General features: G+C 43.9%; 1 long non-coding RNA gene across 3 annotated transcripts in view; it reads left to right on the top strand.

Moving 5' to 3' along the window:
• Window positions 1-8,036, top strand: part of LOC125079364 (uncharacterized) — a 55,809-nt gene extending 47,773 nt beyond the window's left edge. For all 3 annotated transcript variants that reach the window (XR_007121100.1, XR_007121101.1, XR_007121102.1), the window contains 2 exons: window positions 1,159-1,288; window positions 5,869-8,036. This is a non-coding gene — a long non-coding RNA (uncharacterized LOC125079364). The remainder of the gene's footprint in view (window positions 1-1,158; window positions 1,289-5,868) is intronic.
• The last annotated feature ends 733 nt before the right edge of the window (window positions 8,037-8,769 follow it).

Genomic DNA, 8,769 nt, shown 5'->3' on the forward strand with positions numbered 1-8,769 from the left:
TTCATGAATAACTGTGAGAGGCAAAAATTGCCTCACAGAATTAGGGGGAAAGGTAGGGTTTGGCAGATACAGACAGGCTACCCTGATCCCCTTTCAAGAAAGGGCCCCCTGCCCAGCTACTAGGAAGGTAGCTAGCTCACAGCCTCCTCTGTGAGCCACCTTTGAGCCAAAGCCACATTCTGTGCCCCAGTCAATAAATGATCAGGACCATGGAAAAGAGACCTGGCCATTTCTGCCCTATGACGACTTGGATCCCACAGGTGATCTTGCCCTGGGCAACCTTTTGGGTCAACAGAGACAGTATCCCAATCAGGTGGCTTTCTCACGACCATTCCTGCTTCCTCACACTTTCCCACAGGTGCTGCTCCTCAGCCCTGCCCAAACCTTATGCACTCCTAATTCTGTTTTAGCATCTTCTTTCTAGGGAACTGGAGACTGCGGGCGGGGAATGGTGAAGAAAATAAGAACCAAATACAAACTACAACATTTCCTTAGCTTCCTTAAGTCTGCAGCTCCCAGCCCCTGCATGGGAATAGCCCCGAGGGAGCCTCAGAGTTATGGCCAGGGGTCAGCAAATACACATACGTGCCTGGGACCTAAATACATCGTATGTTTAAATATTCTTAATAGTATGTGTGCTATTTTTCAAATACATGAATAACAATACACTCAAACTGACTTTTTTGAATAGTGCATTTTTAGATCACTGGACACCAAGAGTTTTACACGCACACACACACACACACACACACACACACATTGAGGGAGGGAAACTCTTTGTACTGCAGAGGAGTCCTCGTGAAAAGGGCCGAGAAGTACTGTTTTAGATGATGTGGCCCTCTCCACTGGGAAGTTCTCACATAACTTCTAAGTAAACTTGGAGAAAATCTGCCTGATGTTTCAGTTGAGCAGCTCTAATGTGACAAATATAGATAGCTGAGGGGTGTGAGCATAACCAGTTCTAAGGGGACTGGGATATCGTGTGGCCTTCAGGTACAATTTTAAGCCTCCTAAAACTGTGTTTGTGTACCGTCAACCTGGGATCTTGATCCTGCTGCTTACAGAGACAACCAGGCAAAAAGTATTTGGGTTGGGTTAAACATTTCTGTTTGTTCTGGGACAGATCACCATGCCTTAACACACCATGGTTATCTTTAGAAAACAGGTTCAATGGGACTATGGATTGCCATTCGGGTAAAACCATCTGCAAAAGACCAGCCATCCTATACTACACAGAATACGGAGACTCATTCTGTGAAAGGAGACTAGCTTGTTCAAAATCGCACAGGTAAGTGATGCACATTTTTTTTTAAGATTTATTTATATTAGAGAGAGATTTTTAATATATTATTAAAGAGATATTTATATAAATAAATATAATATTTATATTATATTTTATATAATATATATTATAATATATATATATATATATATAATATATCTCTCTCTCTCTATATATATATATATATAGAGAGAGAGAGAGAGAGAAAGAGAGTCTGTGCATGAGCAAGCCGGGGGAAGGGCAGAGGGAGAGAGGGAATCCTGAAGCAGACTCCCCACTGAACGTGGAGCCTGACGTAGGTCTCAGTCCCAGGATCCTAAGATCATGACCTGAGCCAAAATCAAGAGTTAGCCACTTAACCGACTGAGCCACCAGGTGCCCCAACACCTTTCTTAACGGTAGATGGGAGGCGAACTATGGATTGTGATTTGAAAGTGGTTAAGAGTTACCAGCTGTAACAGTCAGGATATGCTGGACTTTGTTGCTATAACAGATATCACAAAGATATTAGTAGATTAACATGAAGGAAGATTATTCCTTTCACCCAAAATCCATTGTAGGTCTGGATGGTTCTCTGGGACATCACATGGTGCCTCAGGGATCCAGTCTGCTTTACTCTCATGACACCTCCATTTCAACAAATGACTCACGGTTCCTGCAGCAGAGGGAGAGCATGCTGGAAGGTCTCTCACTGAGAATTAAATGCCTTAGTCCATATGTAGAGGCTGCTGTCACATGACCCTGTCTGAAAAGCCAGGAGGGTTGCATAAAAGCAAGCACTAAAGAGCACTACCGCACCAGCCTCCCAGAATGCCAGAAAATTCCATTAGTTAGTATTTGGGTAAATTTCAAAAGTTCCCTAAGAGTCTTGTTTAAGTTACTATCACCCAATAGCATATAAATCATGAATTAGCTTATCAGCCTTGGTTTAGTCACTAGTACTTTGAAGGAATGAACAGCTAGGGAGTAAACACACTTTAAGATCCCTTCTTTTAAAAACCAGCCCAGGGGCTGGCCAGGCAGGACAGGATTCTGTAGAAGACAGTGGAGAGGCCCTGGTTCTGGGGAGGAATGGTAGTTGAGAGCAGTGAGTGTCTGAAGAAGACTTTCCAAGAGAAGCAGCAGCACTGAGAGACAGTAGAGCTGCTGATGACCAATTTTCTTGCACTCACCATTTTGCCCCAGGTTGCCCATGTGAGACACCTTTCCAACGTCTGTGGGTGTCATCTGAATGATACCAAGTCTTATCAAACCTTTGATCTTATTTTATTCATAAGAGCTTGTCTGACCAGCCCTCCCTCCCTAGCCTCTGAACACTGCTTTGAAAAGAACATGTTACTAGCCTAGGCTGTTGGGTTTCCAGTCACATTTGGGTGTTGGCCGGGCTGTGCAGACTGACATGGCAGAGACACACACTGCAGAAGGAAGTCAAGTTTAGTTTCAGCACGAACTGATTAGATCCTTGACATTTTCCAGCCTACTACTTCTGTTGGCCTGGCACACACAGGCTGAGGTCAACAGCCAAGGCTGGGAAATTTGTAAGCATTTTTGAGCTGAGTGTTTACCCAAATCCTGTAAGCCATCTGGGTCTAAGGGATGGACTTGGACATCTCCTTTAAGTCCTTGCACCTTTTCACTCTGAGCTGAAAATATTATGAAGAACCACTCCTGCGCATAGTGGATATGGGATGTTTACTCTCAGACTAACAAGTGTTACAAGTGGGGGTCAGATTAGAACAGAACAAAGCCTAAGGGTCTGGCCAATTGACTCTATTAGATTTTTTTTTTCCTTTAAAAATGGACTAACAGGCGGTGCCTGGGTGGCTCAGTGGGTTAAGCCGCTGCCTTCGGCTCAGGTCATGATCTCAGGGTCCTGGGATCAAGCCCCGCATCGGGCTCTCTGCTCGGCAGGGAGCTTGCTTCCTCCTCTCTCTCTGCCTGCCTCTCTGCCTACTTGTGATCTCTCTGTCAAATAAATAAAAATAAAAATCTTAAAAAAAAAAATGGACTAACAGGCATGTGACTTTCTAGTCTAGGGCGTGACTTTGGAGTCAGACTGCCTGAGTCCCTAGGCTGACTCAACCTCTTACCGACTATGGTTGTAGGCAGATTACTTAATCTTCCTGAGCCCCACTTCCTTTATCCTGAAAATAAGGACAATTGTATCTACTTCAATAAATTTGAAGTCCATAGGGAGCACTCAGTAAATATGAGCTGCTCTTGTTTCTGTTGTGCTGTAAAGAGATTCTGGGAGAGAAGTCTGATACTCAACACCTATGACCATCATTGTTACTGTCAGTAATAATCCTACAAGATTGAACGTGACATACCAGCACATTCCATACTTCAGTTTCCATATCCATAAAATGGGACCAAGGTTGCTGGCTTTTCCTACCTTATGGGATTTTGAGATGCATCTAAGGAATAAGAGATGACTTGAAACATGAATATATCCTGTAGGGGTGGGAGATCTTGTCCAGACTGGGCACAGGAATAGCAGCAGTAGCCATGGCAGTGGGAGGGGGTCATTGCCCATCCCACGCCACTTATGTGAATGTGGCCTCTGCCTGTATGGTGATTGAGGAGCCAGATTCTCTTGGGATATGTGGGGCTAGTTCTTTCTGCTTTGCCTGTGACAGAACCCCATGTGGTTGAGAGCACTGCTTTTTGATGTTCACCACCTCTCTCCTGGAGTCCGAAGTGCTTCTGCTAGAGGTGGTTAATCGCTGAGGCCAATGCCAGAGCCTGCTTTCCAGCTCAAGGACCATAGGATGAGCAAAGCCAGGTCCTACAGCAGCAATATGAGAGACACAGGGGATGTGCAGACCCTCCCACCCTCTCCTATCTGAACAATCCTTTTGAGATGAGTTGCTGGGCTGCCCCTGGTTAGGAAATAGCAGGAAGCTTACATTTGTAGAAAAAGGAAGGGGGAAAAATCACCAATGCTTTCATAAAACCCAGCATTTCACAACTCCTGTTTAAGGGATAGGATTCATTTTCCCCTAAATTGAGATTATTTGGGATGGGGTGTTGGAGTGGAGGAAGTAGAGGGAGAAATTGAACTGTCCAGAGCCAGACAGAGATTTGCATATTTAGTAAAATATTTGAGGTTCTTATCTGAGGGAAAGTTCTTTTGTTCCAAGCATAGAAAAACTGACTTTGGCTAATTTAATCAAAAATAAATTAAAAGATACACACACATATCATTCCACACACACACACACACACACACACACACATACATACATGTTAGAAGGCCACAAAGTAGCTCATGGAGTCAAGTAAAAAGCTGAGAACTCTGGCTTCATACAGGACATGAAGCTGGGAAACTTAGGTTGGAGAAATGAATGGACTCCTCATTAGCCAGAGGTCCCTTATGTCCTCTTCCCTGGGGGGAGTTAATTGGCCTTGCTTGGTGCCATGCCAACTACTTGACCTGCAGATGAGACACCTTGCTTTGGGCTTTGTTAGGAGGGTGAACAGAATGCTGAACAGGCCACAGAACAGACGTCTACTATGGTCTCTGCTTTGTATCATCAGCCTCGTCACTGTAATTAGTTCCCCGAGGCTGCCTGGATTTGCATTCGTCCAAACGGAGTCAATGTGTTTCTGTTTCATAGCATCCTTGATAAAACTCGCCCATGTAAAAAGTGGATGACAGTCTTCTCACCCAAGATAAGATCTCTGCCTTGTCTCTCCAGTCCACCTAGAGAGCCAGTGCTCAGGCCTGCCTGAAGAGGGCTACCCACCTTGCCTTGCTTTCTCTTTAATAGCTCCTCACTCTGGATCATAGAAGTTTGGGCCTTGAGGGCCCCGGTTGTGCCACCTAACTGTTGTTTAAAACAGAAAACTAAAAATAAGTGTCACCAGGACCGCTCATGTTGGCAATGACGGTTGGGCTGCCACCTCACCACAAAGACACTTGTCATTTGGGGGTTTGGAAAAGGGAAACACTTAAGTGCTAGTTTATCAGCCAAAAGAAGCTACGACCACACACACACACACACACACACAAAACACCCGTCCCACCCACAGACTTCTGGTCAGAGTATCAGCTTACAGGGGAAAGTTTAGCCTGTTATAAATTAAAGACATAGAGATGTTGCTTTATTTACACACTTGGGGGAAGGGGGAGAGGGTATGATGTGAGACCACAGCTGCTGCCTTTTGGAAGTTTCCAGGGAAACTAAAAGAGAAAAAAGTGTTTTGTTTTGTTTTGTTTTTTTAAGTGTTAGAACATTTGTAAAATACAGAGGAACAAAGAAGAAAAAGTCTTCTTTTTCTTATATAGCTAATGTGCTATGTTAATATTTCACCATGTCTCCAATCCTGGCTTTTAGATGAGGAGGAAGGTCAATGGCATGGTGCCAACCGTGACTCCTTTCCTGTCCTATCTGCTCGCACAGAGGGAATGGGGGTGCCCCAGGTGAAGTAAAAGTGTCACAGGGACAGCTACCATGATGACAGGTCTTCATGCACGCCGTTCATGTGTGTCCTTTATGCGCTTAATTGTAATGTGAGGCATTCCCTGTGTTTCGGAATTTCTTCGCCCGTGTCACTGACATGGCTTTATAATATTCCATCAGATGGCTGATCCATGCCCTGTGGAAGCAGGCCCGGCCGTGAACATGAAGTATTACAGGGAACGCCGTGACAGAACTCCTTGTGCAGAAACCAGAGCACCATCTGTCGAAGCAGAGTCCGGCCAAGCCACCTGCTGGGTGTGAGGCCTCCGCACTGTCCCCTGTTCTTTCCAGTAAAAAGCAGTTCTTAATTGAACAAAGTCTAATGATGCATTTCATAGGGTGTTTCAACCCAATTTTTCTTCACTCTTTCCCCTCTTCTCAGGTGTCTGGTAGTTATTTCTGGGATTGTTAACAGGCATGCCAGAAAATTAAAAGGAGGACAACCTTTGTTTTAGGTACTTCTTGCTAAGTCATAGAAAAACATGTGATGCGGGACTTTAAGAGCTGGGGTGAGACCAATGTAAGAAAATCAGACAAGTCTAGATATTGCATTTAACAATATACTAAGCACTCTTGTATTTTCTCAAAACAGTTTACAGTGTTATTGTTTTTACCTGTTTCCGTTAGGCATAAAGCAATTGTGTATGTGGCAATAGCAGTAATAACTCATATTTTAAGGCAGAGAAAAGAATTTACAAGCCCACATTCTTTTTCTTCTAAAAACATCTGACCTTTCTCTCTTAGGAGCTCCTGGGGCCCAGCTGGGTGAGATCATTCCTCTTTCCTAATTCATTTAGCGAATCACTTATGCCTGCATTTTTAGAGTATCTGCTAGAACAGTGATCAAAGCAGTAACAAGAACTAGTGTTAACGGAGGGCTTACTCTATGTCAGGTGCTGGTCTGAGTCTTTGGGTGGTTGGACTGATAGGTTTAATCTTAGCAGAGGGCAGATCCCATGGGACATTCTGGGGAGGTGGCAGCCACAGAAAGAGTGGGAGGAGACCATCCTGGCATGGGTGACGGGCCCCAAGTATGGAAGAACATGGCCTCTTCTGCTGTGGCTGCAGGTTAATTAGAGAGCAGGAACATGGTGTCAAATCCAGTGGAAAGCATATAGAGTGAGAGAGGGACAAGAGCAAATCCTTATCGCAAGAAGACCATGTACATTTTCACCATGGGGGTAGATCGCAGGTGAAGTGGGGTGTGTTCAGAAGGCACTGTTGAGGAAATGGATGGTGGTAGCCTGGACTCCACGGGCTGCTGGTGGATATGGACACAAGTGGATGGACTCAGGATGCACTTTGGAGATAGAATTGACAGAAGGTAGGACAAGGGAGTCACAAAGGCCAAGTGCTGGGTTTCCTGAGTGTGTAGGCTAATGGCGGTGCCGTATTCTATGATGTGAAAACCTGGGGGAGTAACTGATTTATGGGCAGGGAAATGGAAGGTTTTATTCTTACCTTCATTTGCCAAAATTGACACAGTGGCCAAAAATAACACAAAAGTAGCTTTAATATTTTAGTCATTTTTGTATAGCAAGAGGAGACCAGACAGAACTAGGACTGGGTGCAGACAGACCTAGCTAGGACTGCCCTTTGCAACTTGTGGGGCTTCCAGCAAACTCCTCAGCCACTCACCACTGATGCTTCAATTTTCTCATCTCTAAAAAGGGAACAAATATCCTCTGTCCCACACAGCTGTTGATACAATGTAGGTACCGCTCCTAGCCCAGTTTCTGGCATATATAGTAATGCCACATATATGTTAGTTGTAGTTCTTTGAAATAACCTCCACAAGAACATGCTGTAATATGCAATATATTCTTCCTTGTGGGGATCCTGTACATGCCTTAGCTTGGGTGACAGGTTATGATCTGGATAAAAAGCACCTGGAAGGCAGTGGTGCTCCCACATGTCTCCTTTACTCACTGTCTGAAGCCCCACATCTAAATATTTCATTCCTTCGGCAGAAGGCTTTTTTCCTTACTGATATATCCAACCTAATTTATTATTATTATTTATTATTATTTTTTAATCTTTATTTTAAGTGGGCTCTATGCCCAATGTGGTACTTGAACTCATGACCCTGAGATAAGAGTCACATGCTATAGGGACTGAGCCTGCCAGGCACTCCATCCTTCATGGAAATACCAATGGCCTTGAAAAAGAGAATTATTCAAAGCATATTTGTCAATATGTCATAATATGGTGATTAAGAACATAGATTCTGGAACCAGGCTGCCTGGGTAAAAATCTCACGTTTTTTTTTTTTTTAATTTTTTATTTTTTCAGCATAACAGTATTCATTATTTTTGCACCACACCCAGTGCTCCATGCAATCCGTGCCCTCTACAATACCCACCACCTGGTGCCCCCAACCTCCCACCCCCCACCCCTTCAAAATTCTCAGATCGTTTTTCAGAGTCCATAGTCTCTCATGGTTCACCTCCCCTTCCAATTTCCCTCAACTCCCTTCTCCTCTCCATCTCCCCTTGTCCTCCATGCTATTTGTTATGCTCCACAAATAAGTGAAACCATATGATAATTGACTGTCTCTGCTTGACTTATTTCACTCAGCATAATCTCTTCCAGTCCCGTCCATGTTGCTACAAAACTTGGGTATTCATCCTTTCTTTCTTTCTTTTTTTTTTTTTTTTTTACAGCTTTATAAACATATATTTTTATCCCCAGGGGTACAGGTCTGCGAATCGCCAGGTTTACACACTTCACAACACTCACCATAAAATCTCACTTTTGTCTCTTACGAGCTTTGTGACCTTGGGCAAGTTACCGGACTTCTTTGTATCTAAGTTCCCTCATCTGTGAAATTGGGACATTAATGATTCCTACCTTAGGGAGTCGCTAAGAGTTTTAAAGGAGCTAATACATACAAAACGATGCCTGAAAAATAAGAACCACTATATAAGTATGTGCTGAATAAAATATAAAAAGTTAAGGTGGTAAAACATGACTTTGAGAAGGCGAGAGCAAGGCAAGGCAAGGCAGGGCGAAGGGGTGCTG

This window comes from Lutra lutra, chromosome 10 (genome assembly GCF_902655055.1).
Source record: "Lutra lutra chromosome 10, mLutLut1.2, whole genome shotgun sequence".
In the NCBI taxonomy this organism is placed as follows: domain Eukaryota; kingdom Metazoa; phylum Chordata; class Mammalia; order Carnivora; family Mustelidae; genus Lutra; species Lutra lutra.